Below are 23657 nucleotides of genomic sequence, written 5' to 3'. Positions count from 1 at the left end.
AGCTTGTCTTCAAAATTACACACGAGATATGATTTAAAAAACACTGTACTCACGTTTAAAATGGATGGAGCGTCTGCTGTCCAGCACCCGTTCCTGACATCAGGCGGAATCCTGTCCTCCTTGGTGGAGCGGAATTTTTCCTTACCGGTTTAACCTTCAGTCAGGACTCAGGCCTGATCAGCAGAACGTCCAATCCCATCCTCGTCGCCAAATGTGAAAGAAATTCTCTGGAGTCCTCAGTGTTACTCAAATCATGTCTGTGAGCCTCACTGCTCACAGGACAGACGGGAAATGAGGGAGACAGCGTTGTCGGTGGTTAACCGTTTATTCCAGGCTTCCCCAAACGTGACTCAACATAAAACAAAACTACACAAACGAGCAGCCGTCCCTCTGACGGCTGTGGTCAGGTGTCTGCTGCCTCTTTCTGGGTCGTCGCCGCTCGGGTCCTCTCACAGGACCCAGCCTACTGCAAGAGGCAGAACCAGGTTACAAACATGCTTATGTAGCTGACTGATTACCTGATTCTGTCCAGCTGTCTGATCACCGGCTGAGCCACTCCTCCCTCTCCTCCAGCAGTCGACACCTTAACCACACCCCACTGCCACATACCCCCACCCCCCGACTTAGGCCGGGATCCCACCAGCCGCAAGCCCACCCCCCCCCCCCCCTCCGTGGAGCGGGAGAGAAAGTCAGCCACGACCATGCGGTTACCCGGCCTATGGATCACCTTGAACCGGAAAGGCTGTAATGCCAGATACCAGCGAGTGATCCGCGCATTGGCATCTTTCATGCGGTGGAGCCATTGGAGCGGGGCATGGTCCGACCAGAGGGTGAATGAGCGCCCCAGGAGGTAGTAGCGGAGGGCCCCGACCGCCCACCGTATGGCGAGGCACTCCTTTTCCACCGTACTGTAGTTCACCTCCCGTTGAGCCAGCTTTCGGCTAATGTACAGTACGGGGCGGTCGATCCCCTCCACCTCCTGGGACAAAACGACCCCCAGCCCACTGTTCGAGGCATCAGTCTGCAGGATGAAAGGGAGAGAAAAGTTAGGAGTGTACAAGAGTGGCTTCCCACAGAGGGCTCGCTTCACCCTCTCAAACGCCAGCTGACACGGCTCCGTCCACCGGACCGGATCTGAGGCACCCTTTCGGGTCAGGTCGTGAGGGGGCTGGTCAGCTCTGAAAAGGCCGGAATGAACCTCCTATAGTAACCGGCCAGCCCCAGAAACCTCCTGACCTCTTTTTTTGTCTTGGGTGTTGGGCAGGCCGCAACTGCTGCGGTCTTTTGCACCTGTGGCCGCACCTGCCCGCCCCCCAAGTGGTACCCCAAATACCGTACCTCCCTCCGTCCAACCGCACACTTCTTCGGGTTGGCCGTGAGCCCCGCCTTCCTCAGAGACTCGAGCACCGCCCCCACCTGCTGCATATGCTGCTCCCAGGACTCACTATGAATGATTACATCATCCAAGTAGGCCGCAGCATATGCAGAGTGAGGCCGCAGTACCCGGTCCATGAGGCGCTGGAAAGTAGCTGGGGCCCCGAACAGCCCGAACGGAAGTGTGACAAACTGGTACAAACCGTACGGAGTGGAGAAGGCCGTCTTTTCCCTGGACTCCAGCGACAGGGGAATCTACCAGTAGCCCTTGGTCAAATCCAGTGTCGTGAAAAAGCGAGCCGTGCCCAGCCGATCCAGGAGTTCGTCGACCCGGGGCATTGGATAGGCATCGAATTTGGACACCTCATTGACCCTGCGATAGTCCACACAGAACCGTATTGACCCATCAGACTTGCGAACCAGCACAATGGGGCAACACCAGTCACTGTTGGACTCTTCTATTACCCCCATCTCCAACATGGCCTGAAGCTCCGCCAGAACAATTTTCCTCTTGTGTTCTGGCAGCCGATAGGGTCGTGAACGCACGGTCACCCCTGGGGGTGTTTCTATGTGGTGGTGTATGAGGCTTGTGCGTCCTGGCAGGGGCGAGAACACATCAGCAAAACGCTGCTGCAACAAGGCCACATCTGCTATCTGGCTCGGTGAGAGATGGTCATCAAAGGGGACCGGTGCTGAATAGTTTGATTTTGCCACCTCCGGCCCCAACTCATCTCTCTCGATCACCGTAGTAGCCAGAGAAACAGCAGTCACCTCCCTCCAGGCTTTAAGGAGGTTGAGGTGGTAAACCTGTGTTGCTCCGCCCCTGTCTGAACGTACAACCTCATAGTCAACATCCCCCACTCGCCGTGTGACCACAAAGGGCCCTTGCCACTTGGCGAGCAATTTGGAGCTAGATGATGGTAGCAATACAAGCACTTTATCTCCCGGTGAAAACTGTCTAAGTTTTGCCCCTCTGTTGTACAGACGCTGCTGACGTTCCTGGGCCTGGAGCAAATTCTCCCGTGATAACTGACCCAGTGAGTGGAGTTTTGCTCGCAGGTCCAGGACGTGCTGCACCTCGTTCTTGCCGGTGCTTGGACCCGCCTCCCAGTTTTCCTTGACCAGGTCTAAGACACCCCGTGGTTTTCGGCCGAACAGGAGTTCGAAGGGAGAAAATCCCGTGGAGGCCTGGGGGACCTCCCGCACTGCAAACAACAGAGGGTCCAACCATTTATCCCAATTACGGCTATCCTCGTGCACGAACTAACGAATCATGTTCTTTAGCGTTTTGTTAAACCGCTCCACCAGGCCGTCGGTCTTGGGATGGTACACACTAGTCCGGATTGAACGGATGCCCAGTAATTCGTATAGTTCGCGTAGTGTACGTGACATAAAGGATGTGCCCTGATCAGTCAGGATCTCTTTCGGGATCCCAACTCGGGAGATAACTTGAAACAGTGCCTGTGCAACACTCTTTGCAGAGATATTGCGCAGAGGCACCGCCTCGGGATATCGGGTTGCATAGTCCACTAGGACTAACACAAAGCGATATCCCCGTGCACTCCGGTCTAATGGCCCGATGAGGTCCATGGCAATTCTATCAAATGGGACCTCCATTAGTGGTAGTGGGCACTTTTGGGGTGGCCGGCGGATTGACTAACTGGCACCCCACTGCCACAATGTCTTTACTAAATACTGCATGCATACAGGAGAGAGTCTACCAACAACCAGGTCTCAAATGATCTCTCCCTGTCTCCAAGTCACTTCAACATTTATACAGTAACATCACAGCTCCTTACAGACACAAGGACATCAAAGTAACCAAAACACACTACCCAATGTTTATGACCCCAGTGGATGTTATCAGTGTTTACGACCACCGAAATGTCACCATTTGCAAACCCCTGTGACTCCTATCCACAATCCCCCCAGCACTCATTCTCAGCTTGACTGTTATGTTAATCAAGGATTTACATCATAGATAAATAAGGTAGGTCAATCTTTGGTTATTTCTCACACTGACTTGATCTAAGGACCTTTTGGGCTCCTCCCCCTGTCCACACCTTGAAAGGGGAATCCACTTGTCACTTCCCTGTATTTTTACTGCTGTGGAGGTTCGCTCCACCACCTTATGGGGTCCTGTCCACCTCGGTTGTGTCCACTTTCTTTTCAATATCTTTACATATACCCAAGGTTCTCCTAACAGAGTCAATGGGGCCGGTACTGGTCCTGACCCCCCTTGGCTTCCTGCCAATGTTTTTACCCAGCCTTGGAGTTGAGTCATGTAGGACCGTGCTAGTCCTGGTGTGGCCCCTGGCTGCAGGGGTTCCTGGTGTCTTGGTCCGGGGATGGTGCGACCTGTAAATAACTCATAAGGGGTAAATTTATTTTCTCTGTTCACACTAACCCTCTTAGAGTATAGTGCCATAGGCAAACAGTCTAATCATGATAGACCTGTAGTTGCCATCATTTTTGCTATTTTCTCTTTCCTCATTTCCTCCTCATGCTTAATAGGCAGACCTGAAGCTGTCACAAAACCTGCTCTATCTCACTCATTCAACTGACAATGCACTGGCATATGCAGAGTCTTCATATGCCTGCCATCAGACACAGCACAGCAACGCTGCACAGCAACGCTGCACAGCAACGCTGCACAGCAACGCTGCACAGCAACGCTGCACAGCAACGCTGCACAGCAACGCTGCACAGCAACGCTGCACAGCAACGCTGCACAGCAACGCTGCACAGCAACGCTGCACAGCAACGCTGCACAGCAACGCTGCACAGCAACGCTGCACAGCAACGCTGCACAGCAACGCTGCTCAGCAACGCTGCACAGCAACGCTGCACAGCAACGCTGAGTGATGCTCAGGGAATAAACTCACACTACTCCGAGTGACCTATCACTGAAATGCACCTTTATCTCTCTTGCACATTAAAATCCATATAGCACATTGTTATATAGTGTTTATCTGCGATACTGTACTTTTATTTTATTTTATTGTTGTTCATATTTTGTATTTTATATTTCATCTTATTCTTGTACTTCTGATTGCTCTGTACCGCTGCTAAGATGACCTAATTTCCCCTCAGGGATAAATAAAGTTATCTTTCTATCTATCTATCTATCATATATGTTCACTCTCTTTCCCTCACCATGCTTACAAGCTGCTGTCACTGCCATCACTTCCGCTAGCTGAGCTGACGGTTTTTCTGTCACTTCTCCTGTACTTAGTGTCTCAAACTTTCCCTGATCTTTGATAACCACTGCCCATGCTGCGCTTAGTCCTCCATTATCTTTTCTGAAACAGCAAGCATCTACATACAAGTCCATGTCTGGTCGGTCCTGTAGGTGCAACCGGCACCCAAAGATAATTGTTCGTTTTCTGGATTTACTTGAACTTTGAGTTTGATTAAAAGTAGGCCCAAAGCCTGGCTGCCTTTTGTCTCTGAAACAAAGGTCTGCCATGCCGTCTCCACAACAGGTCACACCCAGATGTGAATTCTCCAAGGGACCCCAAACTGTTCAATGGCTGAATTGACCCCCTGGCGATGACATCACCCGGGCCTATATAAAGGGAAGCACACAACCGGCGCTCTCTCTCTTTCTCCTGCTCTTCCTCCCGATCTCTCTCCCGGATCACTCAACTCGACGCGATCCTGCGGATCTAGGAGACCAGCTTCCAGCTGTCCCCTCGGCCCTGGACCTGGCCTATGGCATAGGATCACCACAAAGGTTAACCAACCGGTTATCCTCAACTGAGCACAAGACTTAGCGATCTGAGTTTCCTCTTTCTATGGGCAACAATAAGACAAGAACTTTTCTTCACCACGAAGCTTCCTTTCCTCAACCAGCCGCTGGCATCAAGCAACGCAAAACATCTCCCATCTCATGGACTTGTAACTAATCACCAACTGGGTATTGCTACATGTTATAGGACTTTATGAACGGCTAGATACCATTGTAACTTTGTCATAAGAACCGAGAGATCAGGCTTTTGGTGCTTCATGTAACTTAAATGTTCACACCTTCTCTGCGGGGGTCCGAGCCCCACCTCTTCTCTTTGTCTCTCTCTCTCACACACACACACACACACACACACACACACAAACACACACATTTGCAGTTAGCTTTAGTTAGTTTATTGTGTTTTGTTTGTTGCATTTATTAATTTGTTAATAAATGTTGGTGTTTACCATATGTCTGTTTGAATGAGCCAGGGTTCTACTAAGAAAATAACTTTTAAATCCTTCAACTAATTTAACTATTACATTTATCAGTGTTTAACCCTTAATTAGTAGTTTAATATATTTTATGAGACTTTAATATTAGTTATCACTCCGTCTATGACGGTGGTGCCCCGAGGAACTCTGGTTTAACTAGAGTCATTTTTATTATTATCTTTGATAATTATTGGTGCTAACTAATATTTACTTGATTAACGATAAGTTTATTGAGAATACTCAATCTCATAATCTGAACGTGAGTCAAGGCCCTACATTTGATTGGTTCTCCGTGTGAAGTTTTAATAAATTAAAGTTATTAATTTTTAGTAATTTTTCTTGATTAATTTTCTTTATCAAATATTTCATTTGATAGTCACACTATTGATCCAATTAAACCCAAAGTACCTGCAGTCCTGTGATTTTGCATGCTAGTCGGGTCTCACTTTAATGGCTTGCGTTGTCAGTGGAATGCAGTCATGTGGGTTTTTGTCATCTGGGACTGCTAAACAGCTCACTGCATTAACTCCTTTGTGTGTGTACATTATGTTTGGCGCATTTAAGCCGTCCTCTACTTTCCTCAGTCGAGAGCCTGATAGAGTAAAAACGTATGATGAGATTAACGCTATTACACTATGTCTGGTCAAAATTTTGAGTGGATGTCTGGATTACCTTTTTCTCTAATTCTGACTGTGAGGTGATGTGATGAGTGATCTTGTACACCTGTCCTTCTTTGGAGTATGTGACTGTCGGGATTGTGGTTTGTTCCCAGTCCTGTAACTGAGATGTTGTTTTTACCATGGGCCCTAAATCTGTAGCTTGACTTCCTGCTCCTAATGCTAAGCTAATATGGGGTGCTGCAGTGTCACCCATGTTGTACCACTCTGCCTGTTCTGCAGTGAGCAGGACTTGTGCTACTACTCCTTTCTTTGATACATATGTACTATGAACTATGGTCACTTCTGTTTTTGCACCATTTGGTCTTATTTACTTATATTTATTCACTCCATATTATATTATTACAAAACAAACAAAACAAGAACAACTGCACCATATCATGTGAATATGTACATATGTCTATTTCTATTTCTTCCCTTTTTAAAATTTAACTTTATTGCTTATTTTTGCTATTTTTAATCTTATTCTGTAATATTCTGTTGCTGCTGTGACAAAAGAATTTCCCCGTCTGCGGGACATTAAAGGTTTTCTGATTCTGATTCTGATTCTGATTCTGATATATACAGTCCGAAGTCAGTGTCCAAGGGGAAGCCTCCACTTTCCTATATCTTTCCTCATACACTTCTTCAGTTTGGGTGCGGTCATAGAGAAGAGTACAGTGAGGAACGTCAGGGGCCGGTTCATATGGGTGCACTGAGTGAATCCACGGTTTCCATTGTTGATACAGTTTCAAAACATTGGTAATTGGCGGGTCTGGGTCCTCTTTCAATTGAGCCCAGTAAACGTTGGCCGACTGTTGCTGCTGATCAGGATCTTCCCCTAGGATCCATTGTCCATTGTTACATCTTGAAGTAATTGTCTCTGAACAGTCTATTTTTACCCCATTAGGGAAATGAACTTGCATCCCCTGTGGGCCACATAGGATAGATGCTTTTAATCTAACTAGGACGTCTCTTCCTAGCAGTGAGATGGCATTGTGGCGAATATACATAGCTTTGATGAAACTGGTAACCAGCTATTTTAGTGGGGAGGGGTTCTGTGAAAGGGAGTGGCATTGGCTGTCCTCCAAATCCCACCAGGTCTATGGAATATTTGGAGAGCTGTTGACCGAACTGAGGTTGTATCAGAGTCGAATGTGTTGCTCCTGTATCGACTAAAAAGTCCACTTTTCGTTCGTTCACTTCTCCCCGTAGCAAGGGGTCAGCCTCTCCCCTTGCCCTTGACCCTGGGCACCCCTGGTATTGGTCTGGATACCAGGTGCCTTGGGGCAACTGGTTACCTGGGGCCAGTTGTGGTTGCGGTGGCACATGCTGTTGTTGCTGCTGTGGAGGTGGTCCCCCTCTTGGTGGCCCTCTCTGGTTTTGTGGACAGTCTCGTGCCCAATGTCCATGACCTCCACACACGAAACACCCATTGTCCCTAGCCCCCGGTGATCCGCCCCTGCCCCTTCCATAACCTCTTCGAGGATTAAAGCCTCGTCCTATTCCTCCTCTATAGTGTGATTGTGGTGGGCCCCATGGTCCTGGTGGGTTCCATGGTCCCTGGGAGGGGGTCCTGCATGGAATTGGCCTGCAACTGGGGCAACTGGAACTGGGGATTCCCATTGGCGCTGGCTCCGCCTGTTGTTGGCTCATTTGTGCTTGTGTCTTTGCTTTGGCTGCTTGTTTGTGGCTTGTGCCTTCCTCTCTGGCTTTTGCTAACTGTAATTTGGTCAGTTGTATTTTCAAATTCTCTATCTCTGTTTTGCTCGCAGCCTTTCTTTCATCTGCTCTACGCATGTGATGTTGAAGTGTCCTCATCCATATGTGTAGTGGCTCTGTGTCTGCTGTGGGGTCATCCTCCATCTTTGCCTGCACTTCCTTATCTGTTCCTTTCATAACGGCGGCTTTAAACATTGATCCCTGCAGTGGATCTGACCCTGGGTTTGTTCCTAACCTTTTCCTGCCAGTCTTTCCTGCATCTAAATCTAATTGGTCTGTTGTCCCTAATCCGTATTTCTGTCCAATTAATTCTTAGTTCTGTAGGAAATGCTGCTACATTTTTAACACTGTTTAAATTATCGCTCCTTATCACTTATTTAGTTTGTACTTATTTTATTTCAATTTGCTGCTAAACTGCACAGTGCGTATTATTGTATATTGTATAAACCTGCGTTTAACCACAATGTCTGTTGCACTCTGTCACACTTGGTTATTGTTTTATTTATTTGATGTTAGCTTTATTTTGATTTGATTATGTTTTTATGCTTATTGTCACTCTGATCCTTTCCCACCTTTGTATTGAAACTGTTGCACAATCATTTCCCTCGGGATAAAATAAAGCTTCTTGAATCTTGAATCTTGATCCTCTCACATCATCTATGGTTGGATACCGTGACTCTACTAAGGAGCTTTTCATAAAATCGAATATTTTAAAATTTACGGATAGAGTCACGCTAAAAATACTTGAAATCTTATTCAGAGCTGTAAAAAAATCTTCCTACAGGTATTCAATCTTTATTTAAATTAAGAAACAATTGCTATAATTTAAGAGGACTGTTTCGATTTGAAACAAGAAAAGCAAGAACTAACATTAGACAAAGATGCGCGTCCGCAATTGGTGTAAAAACATGGAATGACCTTAATGATAAACTGAAAGTAATTACAACACGACCGATATTTAAAAAGACCTTGAAATTTGAAATAATGAATGCATATGTACAAATGTTATAATTGGAAAAGAGAAAAATAAATAAATAAATAAAAAAGGGAAATGTTATTCATTTTGATTAGTAAATACATGGAAATGAGAAAAGAGTAAACCTTATTTAAGCAAATATGAATTTTGATTTTGCAGATTTTGATTTTTGCTTTGTGAGTGTGTGTGTCTGTGTGTGTGTGTGTGAGTGTGTGTGTATGTATAATATGTTTAAATGTATATAAAGTAAGTAAATTATTTCATCTACTTAGGTATAAGTAAATATACTTTTAATCAAATATATGTTTAATCACAAGTAGATACTGTAAGTCATAACTGTGATGTTAGGGTGGGCTAATAAAAGCAAGTTGCTTCAGCCCAAATCCTTTTTTTGGTTGAAATTGTCAAAATATTATGTCATTCTATTTAACATCTGGGGTATAACCAAAAATAAAATTAATTCATTCATGGTGAGCTCTGTGCCCACGGTTAGACCAGCTAATTTCTGTTACCATATTCCAGCTCCGTCACTAAGTGGTGGTAGTTGTGCATTCATGTGTTCCTTGTCTGCTAAACTAAATGGTTTGTATATCGGTGGTCCTGTCCCTTTAGAGTGTACTAGAGGCATCATGTGAGACCTTTTACCACGTGTTCTAAACGCTACTGGTCCGTCTGCTCCATGCTGTGCCAGAAGTCGTAACTCATCTTCTAATTCTCTTCGATTCTTTTCCACTAATTCTTGCATCTCTACTGATTCCTGCATATATACTCCCTCATCTTTCTTTCTTCCTTCATGTCTCGTCCAGTCTTAGTTCCTTGTCCTCTGCTTCCGCATTCTGACCATAGTATCTCCTCTTCCTCCCCCTCTGAGCCAGAACTCATCATACTGATTTTTTTAGATTTACGTGTTTGTTTTTATAACACAGTCTCACTCCCAACGCGTCAAAAACTGACGATCGGTCAGGGGCCTTTGGCGTTAGTTACGGACTAAAAAGGTCTCCTTAAACGTACAAACCCGACGCAGAGGGCTTTCAACTCATTCCAATGTAAGCCCGTCTGCGGCGATATTTGAAGCTTAGGGCTCTCCTTAAACGTCCATATTTGAAGTTTTGGGCTTTCCTTAAAAGTCCATATTTGAAGCGCAGGGCAGTCCTTAAACGTATAAACCCGACGCAGGGGGCATTTAACTCATTCCAATGTAAGCAGCCTGTCCTCCACCCAAAAACAACCACATAGGTTGTTTGATCAAGGAGCTTATTACGACCCATAGGCACGTTTCGAGTTTAGCGGTCGTGTACATAACTACAATAAATGGTGTGTTGGGTATCTCGTCATCGCCTACCCTTTAACCTTTGGCACCAATCAAAATGTGATGCGCCAGAGGGAGGCGTGGCATTCACGTTTCACTGGACGTCGTCGCATTGGTAAGTCCGTTTGTGTACTCAATTTATGTGGTCATGTTGTGTTCTGTGCGTGAGCTATCACGGTGATTGTCTGCAAATCATGTGTAAGTAAGTTAGTTCAGTTTGACGTTTAAGTTACAACTCAGTTGGGAATGCCACGGAGGTCGTATGTTAACTATCAATAAGGCGCTAAGGTTAGCGCACATGCTAACACGCTTTTTATTTATGCTATCTTGACAAAAAAATGCTACCTTATGTGATTTTGTGTATTTCCGTCAGTATTAGGAAATCTGTTAACTATTTATTTTGGTAATAAACAGGTGAAAATGCACTCTAAGAACTTGGAGAGCGCATTTTGATACTTAATCATTTCTCAAATACAGAGCCCTGATAGTTTTAATTAGTGTTAGTGTACTCATAACCTTTGTAGGCACACGTTTTATTTCTCTTTTTATTCTTTTGATAATTTACTCTACATTTTGCTAAATTTCCATTTTTAGTAGCAATAAGTAACATTTATGGAAGTGCAACTAATCCTGCTTCATTTTTTTTTATTATCAAAAAAACTCTCTTCATATATCACAAATCCAACGGTTCTTTTAAGAGCCATTTTCTTAATCCTTCTCCCTGTTACACTAATTTAATTTTCTGAGCTTTTGCTTTGTCATTTTGTCTCTTTGTCTTTACTTTGACTGTAGCCTTTGTTTGGTCTTCTGTTTGTTAGTTTCTTCTCTCTCTCTCTCTCTCTCTCTCTCTCTCTCTCTCTCGGAGTGCATGCTGGGAGTGAGTGTGCTGGGTGCGAGTGAATGGTGGAGCTGAGAGCGTTTGGTTTTTGTTTCAAATTTCGTAAGTTTGTGAAAAGCTATTTCCTTTTTCGTCGGTGTGAGTGTGTTTATGAGTTGTTTGTTTGTCTTTTTTGGGTGTAAGGGGTGTTTTGCGTGTGTGTGTGTGTGAACGTGTGTGTGTAATTGTTTGGAGGAGCAGCGTGCTGCCTGCGGCATAATGCCGGCCGCTGAGGCCCTGGCAGCGGACTTTGAAAAGCTTACTCGCAGGCATGCGATTAAGCTTTTCCCCGCAGTGCCATGCTCAGTGGAGGAGGCTGGACTAGCTGTAGGAGAAGTGGTGGGGTATGACTGCGTGAGGTCTGCCTCACGCATGAACGGGGCTATTGTCATTTTTTTAGATAGTACGGCTAAGGTTGGCGAGGTGGTGGAGAGGGGAGTGGTTATCAGAGACACCTTCACTCCCGTCTCCCCTCTCGTCAACCCGGCCACGAAAATCATGATTTCAAACGCTCCCCCGTTCATAAAAAATGAATTGTTGGGGAGGGAGCTGTCGAAATATGGACAGATAGTCTCACCCATCAGAATGGTGTCGCTGGGATGTAAATCCCTAAAATTAAAACATGTTGTTTGTCACAGGAGACAGGTTTATATGGTCATGAAAGAAAGAAACACCGATCTGAACCTGTCTTTCTCGTTCAAAATTGATGGTTTTAATTATGTCGTCTTTGTTTCAACGGAAACGATGAAATGTTTTGGTTGTGGGGGCGAGGGGCACTTGGTCCGGTCCTGCCCGAAGGACTGCGGAGCGCAGCGGGCTGCTGCGGGGGGAGGTCCGCCCGGTGCTGCTGCTGCGGCTCCGGCGGGCGGTCCGCCCGGTGCTGCTGCTGCGGCTCCGGCGGGCGGTCCGCCCGGTGCTGCTGCTGCGGCTCCGGGTGGGGGTCCGGCCGTTGCTGCTGCTGCGGCTCCGGGTGGGGGCCCGCCCGTTGCTGCGGCTGCGGCTCCGGGCGGAGGTCCGCCCGTTGCTGCGGCGCTGGCTCCGGGCGGGGGTCCGCCCGTTGCTGCGGCGGCGGCTCCGGGCGGGGGTCCGCCCGTTGCTGCGGCTGCGGCTCCGGGTGGAGGACCGCCCGTTGCTGCTGCGGCTGCGGCTCCGGGTGGGGATCCGCCCGTTGCTGCTGCGGCTGCGGCTCCGGGGGGGGAACCGCCCGTTGCTGCTGCGGCTCCGGGGGGAGATCCACCCGCGGATGTTACCCCTGCCCCGGTTACCGTGTGGGGCACCCCCGTTGTTGTCGCAAGGCCGGTTTTTTCTGCTCCGGTGGGGCCGTCCGTCGCGGAGAATCCTCCCGCGGCGCCGGTCCCCGTGGTTGCGACTAATGAACCAATAAACAATACGACAAACGATATGTGTGAAGAAATGATGGAGGAGGATCTGTCAGAAGACGATCTCCTCAAAATGTCACAGAAAAGAAAGAATATTGAAAGTGGAAAAATAAACAGTAAAGTAAAGAAAACGAGTTCCCAGAGGTCCACTGAGTCAGAGAGTGATCTCCTCCTGACTCAGCTGGACCCTCAGTCTCACTACTCTCCCGAGAAAATTAAAGCCTTCCTGGAGCAAACGAAAGGAGCCAGGCTGACTAATGTAGGTGAGTTCTTTCCTGACCTGCACCTTTTTATTAGTTCAGCCAAGCCGCTCACCAGGAAGAGCTATGGAGAGGAAATTTTAACCGAACAAGAAATATTTAGATTAAAAAAGTTAATACTGAAGGTGAGAGCTCAAATCGTAAATGATGAAGATTATTGTTAGATGTTTTTATCTTTTACTGACTGCTCTTTTTACTGTTGTTCTTTTTTTATCCATGTGTGATTTTAACATCAGCACCTTAAACCTGAACGGTGCCAGGTCTGATTTTAAAAGAGCCACCCTTTTTAAACTGATGGAGACTAAAAGAATTGATGTCATGTTCGTTCAAGAAACTCACAGCACTGTAGACAATGAAAGTGACTGGAAGAGGGCTTTTAAAGGGGAGGTGGTTTTAAGTCACAGGTCCAGTCTGAGTGGAGGAGTGGGGATTTTATTTGCTCAGAGCTTTTTACCTTTTTCTTTTACTATTGATGAAGTCGTTCCAGGTGTTTTATTGAAAGTAAAAGCTGTCTTTGAAAACGTAAAACTTGTGTTTTTAAATGTCTACACTCCCACTAACGCAGTGGACAGGGTAGCGTTTTTAAACATTTTAAGTGACTGTGTTAAAAATTGTGAGGATGATGGTTTTATGTTTTTAGGGGGGGATTTTAATTGCACAATAAATCCAACCCTGGACAGGAACCATCCTGAGCCACACCCTCCCTCATCTCGCACACTCAAACAACTTATGGAGAACCATGAGCTGAGTGATGTGTGGAGGGCTTTTAACAGTCAGCACAGACAGTACACCTGGAGCCACAGTAGGGAGGGGGTTTTATCTCTGGCCAGACTAGACCGCTTTTATTGTTTTAAACACCATTTAAATATTTTTAAGAGGTGTTTTATTCAGCCTGTGGGTTTTAGTGATCATTTTTTAGTCTCCTGTCATGTTTTTATCAAAAACATCCGTTTTAAGAGCGCCTATTGGCATTTTAACACGGCCCTTTTAGATGACCAGGCTTTTAGAACTGCTTTTAAGTTTTTTTGGGAGTCCCACAGAGAGAGCAGGCCTGCCTTCACTAACATACAACAGTGGTGGGACTTTGGTAAGACCCAGATAAAACAGCTCTGCCAGCAGTTCACTTGTGGTGTCACTACAGACTTAACCCGGTCCATGAAAGATCTGGAGTCGCAGGTGGTGGAGCTGCAGACCTTAGCAGACTCCACAGCAAACCGAGGGCTTTTAGACTCCCTCAAGTCAAAAAAGTCGGCCATAGCCAACCTGCTGGGAGTCTCAGCACAGGGGGCTCTGGTCAGGTCTAGGTTCATGAACATCACACAGATGGACGCCCCATCTCGCTTCTTCTTTGGGCTGGAGCGGAAAAATGGACAAAGGAAGACCATTCACTCTTTACGTACGGGTAGCTGCTCCCAAGTCTCAGACTCATCTGAGATTAGGAAGTATGCTGCCGGTTTCTACAGAGACCTCTTTAAGAGTGAGTGGACAAATAATCCAAATGTGTGCAGCAGCTTCCTCAGCGGTCTCCCTCAGGTCAGCGAGGCTGACAACAGGGAGTTGGCAGCAGAGGTGACGCTGCAGGAGCTCCACACTGCCACCATGAGCCTGCAGAGCGGCAGAGCTCCAGGCATGGACGGCCTTCCTGCAGACTTTTACAAGTCCTTCTGGTCCACCCTAGGACCAGATCTGCTAGAGGTCCTAAATAACAGTCTAAAGACCGGCAGACTGCCTCTGAGCTGCAGGAGGGCCGCAATAACCCTGCTGCCTAAAAAGGGAGACCTGCAGGAACTTAAGAACTGGAGGCCGGTCTCATTGCTGTGCACGGATTATAAGATCCTGTCCAAAGCTCTGGCCCTTAGACTGAGGGAGGTGATGGCGTCCATCATCCACCCTGACCAGACCTACTGTGTGCCCGGCAGGCTCATCAGTGACAACGTCACTTTAATTCGAGACATTTTGGAGCTCTCCAGTTCATTGGGTATAGAGACTGGTCTGATTTCAATAGACCAGGAAAAGGCTTTTGACCGGGTTGAACACCAGTACCTGTGGCAGACTCTGGCTGCTTTTGGGTTCAACCCTGGTTTCATAGCCATGGTCCGGGTTCTCTATAGTGACATTGCAAGCGTTCTGAAAATTAACGGCGGACTGGGCGCACCATTTGAGATCCAGAGAGGGGTGAGGCAGGGCTGCTCTCTCTCTGGGATGTTATATTCGATCGCCATCGAGCCTCTGCTCCACAAACTCAGAGCTAAACTGACAGGTGTGTGTTTCCCCCAGTGTCCTGTGTCTTTTAAATTGTCTGTGTATGCGGATGATCTCGTTGTTTTAGTTAAATCACAAACAGATATTGACTTTTTAACTAACACTGTAAAAGACTTTGGTTTTATTTCATCTGCTAGGGTGAACTGGGGGAAAAGCGAGGCTCTGATGGCTGGGGGAGAGCTGGGGGGTCGGCTCAGGCTGCCTGGTGGCCTAGAGTGGAAAAAAGGAGGCTTCAGATATCTTGGAGTCTTCCTGGGGGATGAGACCAATAAAAATAAAAACTGGGACAATGTCCTGGAGAAGGTGAAAGGTCGGCTGGAGAAGTGGAGGTGGCTCCTCCCAAAGATGTCGTATAGAGGCCGAACCTTAATAGCCAACAACCTGGTCTCATCCTCCTTGTGGCACCGGCTGGCCTGCGTCGATCCTCCAGTTTCTCTCCTGTCAAAAGTTCAGTCGGTTTTAGTTGATTTTATTTGGGACAAGTTACACTGGGTCCCACAGAGTGTCCTTTTTTTACCTAAAGAAGAGGGGGGGCAAGGCCTGGTCCATCTGGCCAGCAGGGGAGCGGCTTTCCGCCTCCAGTTTATTCAAAGACTGCTGACCGGGCCAAAGGACACTCTGTGGAGACCCCTGTCCCGCTGCATTCTGCAGGGTTTTAAAGGCCTTGGTCATGATTTTAATTTGTTTTTAATGAACATACCAAACATGAGCACATCTCCTTTGCCTGCTTTTTATAAAAGTGTTTTTAGAGTGTGGAGCCTGCTGAAGAAGGAGAGGAGAGATAACGCAGACTCCCTTTACTGGATCCTTCAGGAGCCGGTCCTGTGGGGGACCCGTCTGGACCTTCCCAGCTGGGCAGGTACGAATCTAACTACGAGACTGCAGACTGGGGGGGTTGTTACTCTGGGGCAGGTGGTGGCGCTGACTGGGCCCCAGATGGATGACCCCTCCAGACTCGCTGCCCAGCTGGGACTGACATCAGTGAGGGTCACACAGAAACTCCTGCAACACTGGAAAGAGAGACTCACGGGACACGACCGCCTGCTTTTAAACTCCTCCTTTAATCCAGCAGTGAATGAAGACGATCCCTTTCCTGCCATTTTCCTGGCACCGGATTTTAAAGACTGCTCTGGGTTTTTAATGGATTACACACACCCCGCACCACTGGATGGTACCACAGGAAGAACATTTTACAGAATACTGGTAAAGGCAATAAACAAGACAAAACTGGACAGAAGACCTGACACTCCATGGAGGAGTTATCTGCAACTGGCTCCTGCAGCCAGACCAGAGTGGAGGTCCTTCTACAAGCCTCCACTCTCCAAAAGACATGCAGACATTCACTGGCGACTCCTCCATGGAGTAATCGCAGTAAACTCCTTTGTGTCCACCATAAACCCTGCAGTAGAGGACAAGTGTCCCTACTGCGACCAAAGAGAGACTGTGTTTCACTGTTTTTATGAGTGTCTTCGTCTTTTACCCTTGTTTCTGTTTTTACAAAATGTTTTTACCAAATGTGGGGAGGTTTTTACCAAGCAGCTTTTTATCCTAGGTTTTAAATACACACGCCAACACAAGAACAAATGCCAGCTTTTAAACTTTGTTTTAGGGCAGGCCAAGATGGCTGTGTATTTTAGCCGGAGGAGAAAGGTGGAGGATGGTTTTATTGTTGAACCTGTGACTGTGTGTATTCATATGATGAAGTCCAGACTCCTCATTGATTTTAAGTATTTTAACGCAGCAGGAGATCTGGACTCCTTTCAGCAGGTTTGGTGTTTTAATCAGGCCTTGTGTTCTGTGGAAAACCACACACTGCAGTTTGGAGATGTGCTCATGTGAATCAAGTATTTATTTATTTATTTATTTATTCTTTCACTAATTTATTTACTCTAAGAGTAAGAGTGTTAAGATTTGAATATAATATATCGTTGTTTTTGAAAAAATGAACGAAAAATAAAGTTGATTCAAAAATCAAAAAAAAAAATCTCTCTCTCTCTCTCTCTCTCTCTCTCTCTCTCTCTCTCTCTCTCTCTCTCTCTCTCTCTCTCTCTCTCTCTCTCTCTCTCTCTCTCTCTCTCTCTCTCTCTCTCTCTCTCTCTCTCTCTCTCTCTCTCTCTCTCTCTCTCTCTCTCTCTCTCTCTCTCTCTCTCTCTCTCTCTCTCTCTCTCTCTCTCTCTCTCGGAGTGCATGCTGGGAGTGAGTGTGCTGGGTGCGAGTGAATGGTGGAGCTGAGAGCGTTTGGTTTTTGTTTCAAATTTCGTAAGTTTGTGAAAAGCCATTTCCTTTTTCGTCGGTGTGAGTGTGTTTATGAGTTGTTTGTTTGTCTTTTTTGGGTGTAAGGGTTGTTTTTGTGTTTGTGTGTGAACGTGTGTGTGTAATTGTTTGGAGGGGCAGCGTGCTGCCTGCGGCATAATGCCGGCCGCTGAGGCTCTGGCTGCGGACTTTGAAAAGCTTACTCGCAGGCATGCGATTAAGCTTTTCCCCGCAGTGCAGTGTTCAGTGGAGGAAGCTGGACTAGCTGTAGGAGAAGTGCTGGGGTACGACAGTGTTAGGTCTGCCTCACGCATGAACGGGGCCATTGTCATGTTTTTAGATAGTACGGCTAAGGTTGGGGAGGTGGTAGAGAGGGGAGTGGTTATCAGAGACACCTTCACTCCCGTCTCCCCTCTCGTCAACCCGGCCACGAAAATCATGATTTCAAACGCTCCCCCGTTCATAAAAAATGAATTGCTGGGGAGGGAGCTGTCGAAATACGGACAGATAGTCTCACCCATCAGAATGGTTTCGCTGGGATGTAAATCCCTGAAATTAAAACATGTTGTTTGTCACAGGAGACAGGTTTATATGGTTTTAAAAGAAAGAAACACCGATCTGAACCTGTCTTTCTCGTTCAAAATTGATGGTTTTAATTATGTCGTCTTTGTTTCATCGGAAACGATGAAATGTTTTGGTTGTGGGGGCGAGGGGCACTTGGTCCGGTCCTGTCCGAAGGACTGCGGAGCGCAGCGGGCTGATGCGGGGGGAGATCCGCCCGGTGCTGCTGCTGCGGCTCCGGGTGGGGATCGGCCCGTTGCTGCGGCTGCGGCTCCGGGCGGGGGTCCGCCCGTTGCTGCGGCTGCGGCTCCGGGTGGAGGACCGCCCGTTGCTGCGGCTGCGGCTCCGGGTGGGGATCCGCCCGTTGCTGCGGCTGCGGCTCCGGGTGGGGATCCGCCCGTTGCTGCTGCGGCTGCGGCTCCGGGGGGAGATCCACCCGCGGATGTCACCCCTGCCCCGGTTACCGTGTGGGGCACCCCCGTTGTTGTCGCAAGGCCGGTTTTTTCTGCTCCGGTGGGGCCGTCCGTCGCGGAGAATCCTCCCGCGGCGCCGGTTCCCGCGGTTGCGATCAATGAATCCACAAACAATAGTATGACTGAGAACAACGATATGTACCAAGAAATGATGGAGGAGGATCTGTCAGAAGACGATCAAAATATCTCAGAAAAGAAAGAACATTGAAAGTGGAAAAATAAACAGTAAAGTAAAGAAAACGAGTTCCCAGAGGTCCACTGAGTCAGAGAGTGATCTCCTCCTGACTCAGCTGGACCCTCAGTCTCACTACTCTCCCGAGAAAATTAAAGCTTTCCTAGAACAAACGAAAGGAGCCAGGCTGACTAATGTAGGTGAGTTCTTTCCCGACCTGCACCTTTTTATTAGTTCAGCCAAGCCGCTCACTAGGAAGAGCTATGGAGAGGAAATTTTAACCGAGCAAGAAATATTTAGATTAAAAAAGTTAATACTGAAGGTGAGAGCTCAAATCGTCAATGATGAAGATGATTGTTAGATGTTTTTATCTTTTACTGACTGCTCTTTTTACTGTTGTTCTTTTTTTATCCATGTGTGATTTTAACATCAGCACCTTAAACCTGAACGGTGCCAGGTCAGTAGTAAATAGCGGGCACCTATTGGGCGTGCACGCGCACGGCGCGCGTGCGCTTTTTTTTTTTTTTTTTCGCGCATTTAAAATATGTGTGCGGTGTGTGTTATAGGATGTTGTGTAGATATAAATAGTTTATGTTTTAACTATACTGGTTTTCTTGTGTGGAATCCCTTTGTTAATGTATTTCCTGAGCGTGTGTGTGTGCGTGTGTGTGTGCGTGTGTGTGTGCGTGTGTGTGTGCGTGTGTGTGTGTGTGTGTGTGTGTGTGTGTGTGTGTGTGTGTGTGTGTGTGTGTGTGTGTGTGTGTGTGTGTGTGTGTGTGTGTGTGTGTGTGTGTGTGTGTGTGTGTGTGTGTGTGTGTGTGTGTGTGTGTGTGTGTGTGTGTGTGTGTGTGTGTGTGTGTGTGTGTGTGTGTGTGTGTGTGTGTGTGTGTGTGTGTGTGTGTGTGTGTGTGTGTGTGTGTGTGTGTGTGTGTGTGTGTGTGTGTGTGTGTGTTGTCACTGCGCATGCTCTGCTTTAGCTGTCGTTGTTAGGTGACGTGTTATTTCAGCGTCTGTGTGTGTGTGCCTGTGTTATCACTGCGCATGCTCTGTTTTAGCTGTCGCTGTTAGGTGACGTATTATTGCAGCGTCTGTGTGATTGTAGTTTAAATATGTTTTGTGTGACAGCGCATGCGTGGTAAGCTCCTCCGTTTTGTTTTTAAAAGTATAAGTCTTTTTACATAAGTTGACGTGTCCTACCTTGTTTTAATGTGAGGGTTTTACTGAAGCCTTATGTTGTTAATAATGTGAAAGGGGTAGAGTGGGGTTTAAATGAGAGTTGTTTTGTTTTTTAAAATAGTAAGACCATGTTTTCATGTCTTTGCGGCTGTAATGTTTTTTTTTTTTTTGTTTGTTTTTTTTAAATAGAGGTTTTAAGTTAAAATAGGTATGAGCAGAGTTATAAAAAATCGTATTGTCTTAAGGTGAGGTGTCTGGACATGTAGAGACGGTAGAGACGCCTCACATGTCCAGACACCTCACCTCTACGCGACGTGGGGGGGTGTGTGTGATTGTGGACATGTAGAGACGGTAGAGACGCCTCACATGTCAGACACCTCACCTCTGCAGACGCGACGTTTTTGCAAAGTATAAGTCTTTTTACATAAGTTGACGTGTCCTACCTTGTTTTAATGTGAGGGTTTTACTGAAGCTTTATGTTGTTAATAATGTGAAAGGGGTAGAGTGGGGTTTAAATGAGAGTTGTTTTGTTTTTTAAATAGAGGTTTTAAGTTAAAATAGGTATGAGCAGAGTTATAGAAAAATAAAAAGTATGCAAGAGTACTATATAAAGTGGTGTTTTAAAAAAATAAAATAAAATCTGTTTAGAATAATGGTGTTATATGAGTAGGGATTTAATCAAAATAGTGTTTTCTAGTTCTGTGTCTTGTGATGTAAATTAGTGGTGTTTAAACAAGAAGAGATATAGTCAAGATACTATTTTCTCTTAGAGGCTGTGTTTTCTTGTTAATTCTTTCTCATTAGATATTTGTGTGTGTGTGTGTGTGTGTGTGTGTGTGTGTGTGTGTGTGTGTGTGTGTGTGTGTGTGTGTGTGTGTGTGTGTGTGTGTGTGTGTGTGTGTGTGTGTGTGTGTGTGTGTGTGTGTGTGTGTGTGTGTGTGTGTGTGTGTGTGTGTGTGTGTGTGTGTGTGTGTGTGTGTGTGTGTTTGTCAAGTTGTGAGGACCAACCCCTGACAAGACACCAACGTTGTGAGGACATTTGTAGTTGTGAGGACATTTTGCCCGGTCCTCACAAAGAAAATGCAGTAATAGCCTCCTTTGACCCCAATGACTTATCTGTGTAAGTTTCAGCAAATGTCCTCAGAGACATAGTAAACCCTGAAATCTGTGTTAAACACAGCTCCCCCTATGGACACACACTGCTACTGCAGGTACAATTTTACTATGACGCTCGACAGGCATATGATTTTCTGATTGGCTGATGCAGGGGATTTTTGTGATTGGCTGTTGGCAGTCTTGTGACAGGGTGTATGTGTGCATGCACAGGAACAGGAGTCAGACACGAGTATAAGGCTGTTAGGGGATTTAAATGGAATAAGACATCATATATATACATATATTTTTTTTAAACACATATATATATATTTTTAAACATATATATATATATGACTGTATGTGCGTGCATATATATATATATATATATATATATATATATATATATATATATATATATATATATATACACATGTATTTAAAAATAAATGACACAAATAGAGGGCTTTAAAAAAATGATTCTAATTTTAAAGTAGTCCATAATCACTGATACAATTAATACTAATAAATAATAATAATAATAATAATAATAATAAATCATATTTGATAATTAGAAATAATAACTAATGCTGTAGTCTCTAATGACATGTTAACAACTAATTAACTTTACATCTAATACAGCAGGCACACTGAACTGGCGCATTTAGAGTAAAGCCACATTCACCACTAGTTGCAGCAACTTAACTTATTCATTTAGAGTTTTGGTTGATTTTAATAGTGATTCTTAATATGATGACAACCTGATGCCTCTGATTACCACTTTCAACTGTAGCCACCTTTCCTTTCTTCTCTTCTTACACATATTTTATCTTGCCATTATCTGCTGCTCTTTCACCAACTGTTGCCTGCATCACATCCTTCTCCCTGCTTCTAAACCAGCCTGCCCTCCCTCCCTCCCTGCTTATGAGCCATAAACTCACCTGCTCACCATCATCCCCATTAAGATGGCCAGCTCACCCTGCTTTCCCTGAATGTGACCCAGTCTGCCCAACAGGAGCTGCCTTCATCAGCTCTTCTTGCCTGCACTGTCCCATTTTCATGTCCCTCCATATTCCATGTTGTAAATTGTTTTCTTTTCTTCATACAACATATTGTATTTTGCATGTCTCCCTGTTGGGCAAGGGATCACTCTTCTGTTTCTCATCCTTAGGGTTCTTCTATCAAATATGGGCTATTCTTGAAAAACACTTGTAATCCCTAAAATATCAGCCACTTTGCCTGTTTCTCAGTATTTGTACCTTTACCCATCACCTACTTTGTCTACTGCTCGCTAACCTGCTCCCAAGATCTATAAGGCCTAATTTAACTATGAGCCCTGATAGTTGACCTGTCTGTGTGCATTGCCTTTTGTCTGTTTTTAGACCTCAAACAGTGAATCAGCACCAGTGTCTGTTTTAATAGTTCACAGCCAAGGAGAGCTCTAAAGCTGGGGTAGCTGTTGAGTTTTTTCAAATTAACTCCAAAGTCAGGTTTTCACTTTCAAAGTGAGGTGGCAGATCTAATTTTTAATTACAGTATCATGAACTCAAAGATAAATTATAATTATACATTAAATATAAAATACAATTTTCTCAAATCACAAAAAAACATGATTGTAAGATGTGAATGTGATATAAAACATGTAAAACTCTCAGTTAAAAACAAACAGCATAGATTAAAGAGCAAAGTTCTGCAGGGATCTTTCTCTCAACTCAAGCTGAATTCATGCAATATTGTGTGGTCCCTGCAGGGTCAAGTCAGGTCAGACAAGCAGACAGAGCTGTGAGGGTGGGGGAGGGGCGGCACCAGTTTGCACCTGCAGTTCTCTCGGCAGCTAAGCTGCATTCAGGGAAATGGGATTTTTGACCACTTCACTAAAAGCAGGTGATTAAAATTGAATTTGTCAATAGTATCACTGAACTTGCTCTGTTTTGTTTAAAGGAGCATGCTTTTGACTCTTTTAGTGGTTTGAGAAACATTTTCACTCAACTATGGTGGCTCACCACTCTTTAATAGAAAAGCTACACACCAAGAAAACTACAGTCCTTTATCTTGTTACTTATCTGTTCGTCAGGGATCCATGCATTGTAGCAATCACACAAGCCTAAATGAAACTAATAAAATAATGGTCATAAGCTAGCAAAACCAAGATCAGAGCAAATGAGCAAACAGGGAGGGAGCAGTGAAGAGCTCAGTAAGCTACCACTGAAGGCCACAATAGGAAACAGATCCATTCTATGACAACCTCATGATAAAGACAATAACAACCTTATGACAACACGGACCTTACAACTCTCTTCAGCTGCAGCATCAATAACGAAGGGTTGGGGTAGTCATCCTTTTCTGGATATTGACCTCTAACAACTGCTGTTTTTTTTTATAACTCGCCAACACTTTGACCAAGAAAGCTGAAATTACAGTATGTGTATCAGGGCATCAGGATCATCCACTGTCAAACTTTCAGACCTGTGCGACCTTCAGAAGTGTCAAAGGTCACCATTTAGGGTCAAATCAGACATCTTACAACTGCCCTTTTTTAATAACATGCTAACACTTTGGGCTGGAAGGCTGAAATTACAGTATGTTCATCAGACCACCACGGACATGTACGTGCTCATCTCAGGCCCCTGAACCACATTTAACAATTTCAGACCTGCACGACTTTTAGAAGAAGACTCAAAGGGTGTAAAGATGTAAAGGTCTGACAGCTCCAGGTTTTTAAGATTTCAAACAGCCAATTAAGAAAACCACTGGGATTTGTTTTTCTTTCCCACTGGATTATTATTCAGTGACCTCTGAGGGTCTTCTACTCCGACTTTGGGGTCCGTGGAGTGAAAGGTCACTGAGCAGCAGCCAAAAAGACACTTTATTCAAAACACCATGCAAAAAAA

Source organism: Echiichthys vipera (assembly GCF_963691815.1).
Source record: "Echiichthys vipera genome assembly, chromosome: Y".
In the NCBI taxonomy this organism is placed as follows: domain Eukaryota; kingdom Metazoa; phylum Chordata; class Actinopteri; order Perciformes; family Trachinidae; genus Echiichthys; species Echiichthys vipera.
The sequence above is the reverse complement of the archived record's forward strand: the minus strand, read 5'-3'. Positions refer to the sequence as shown.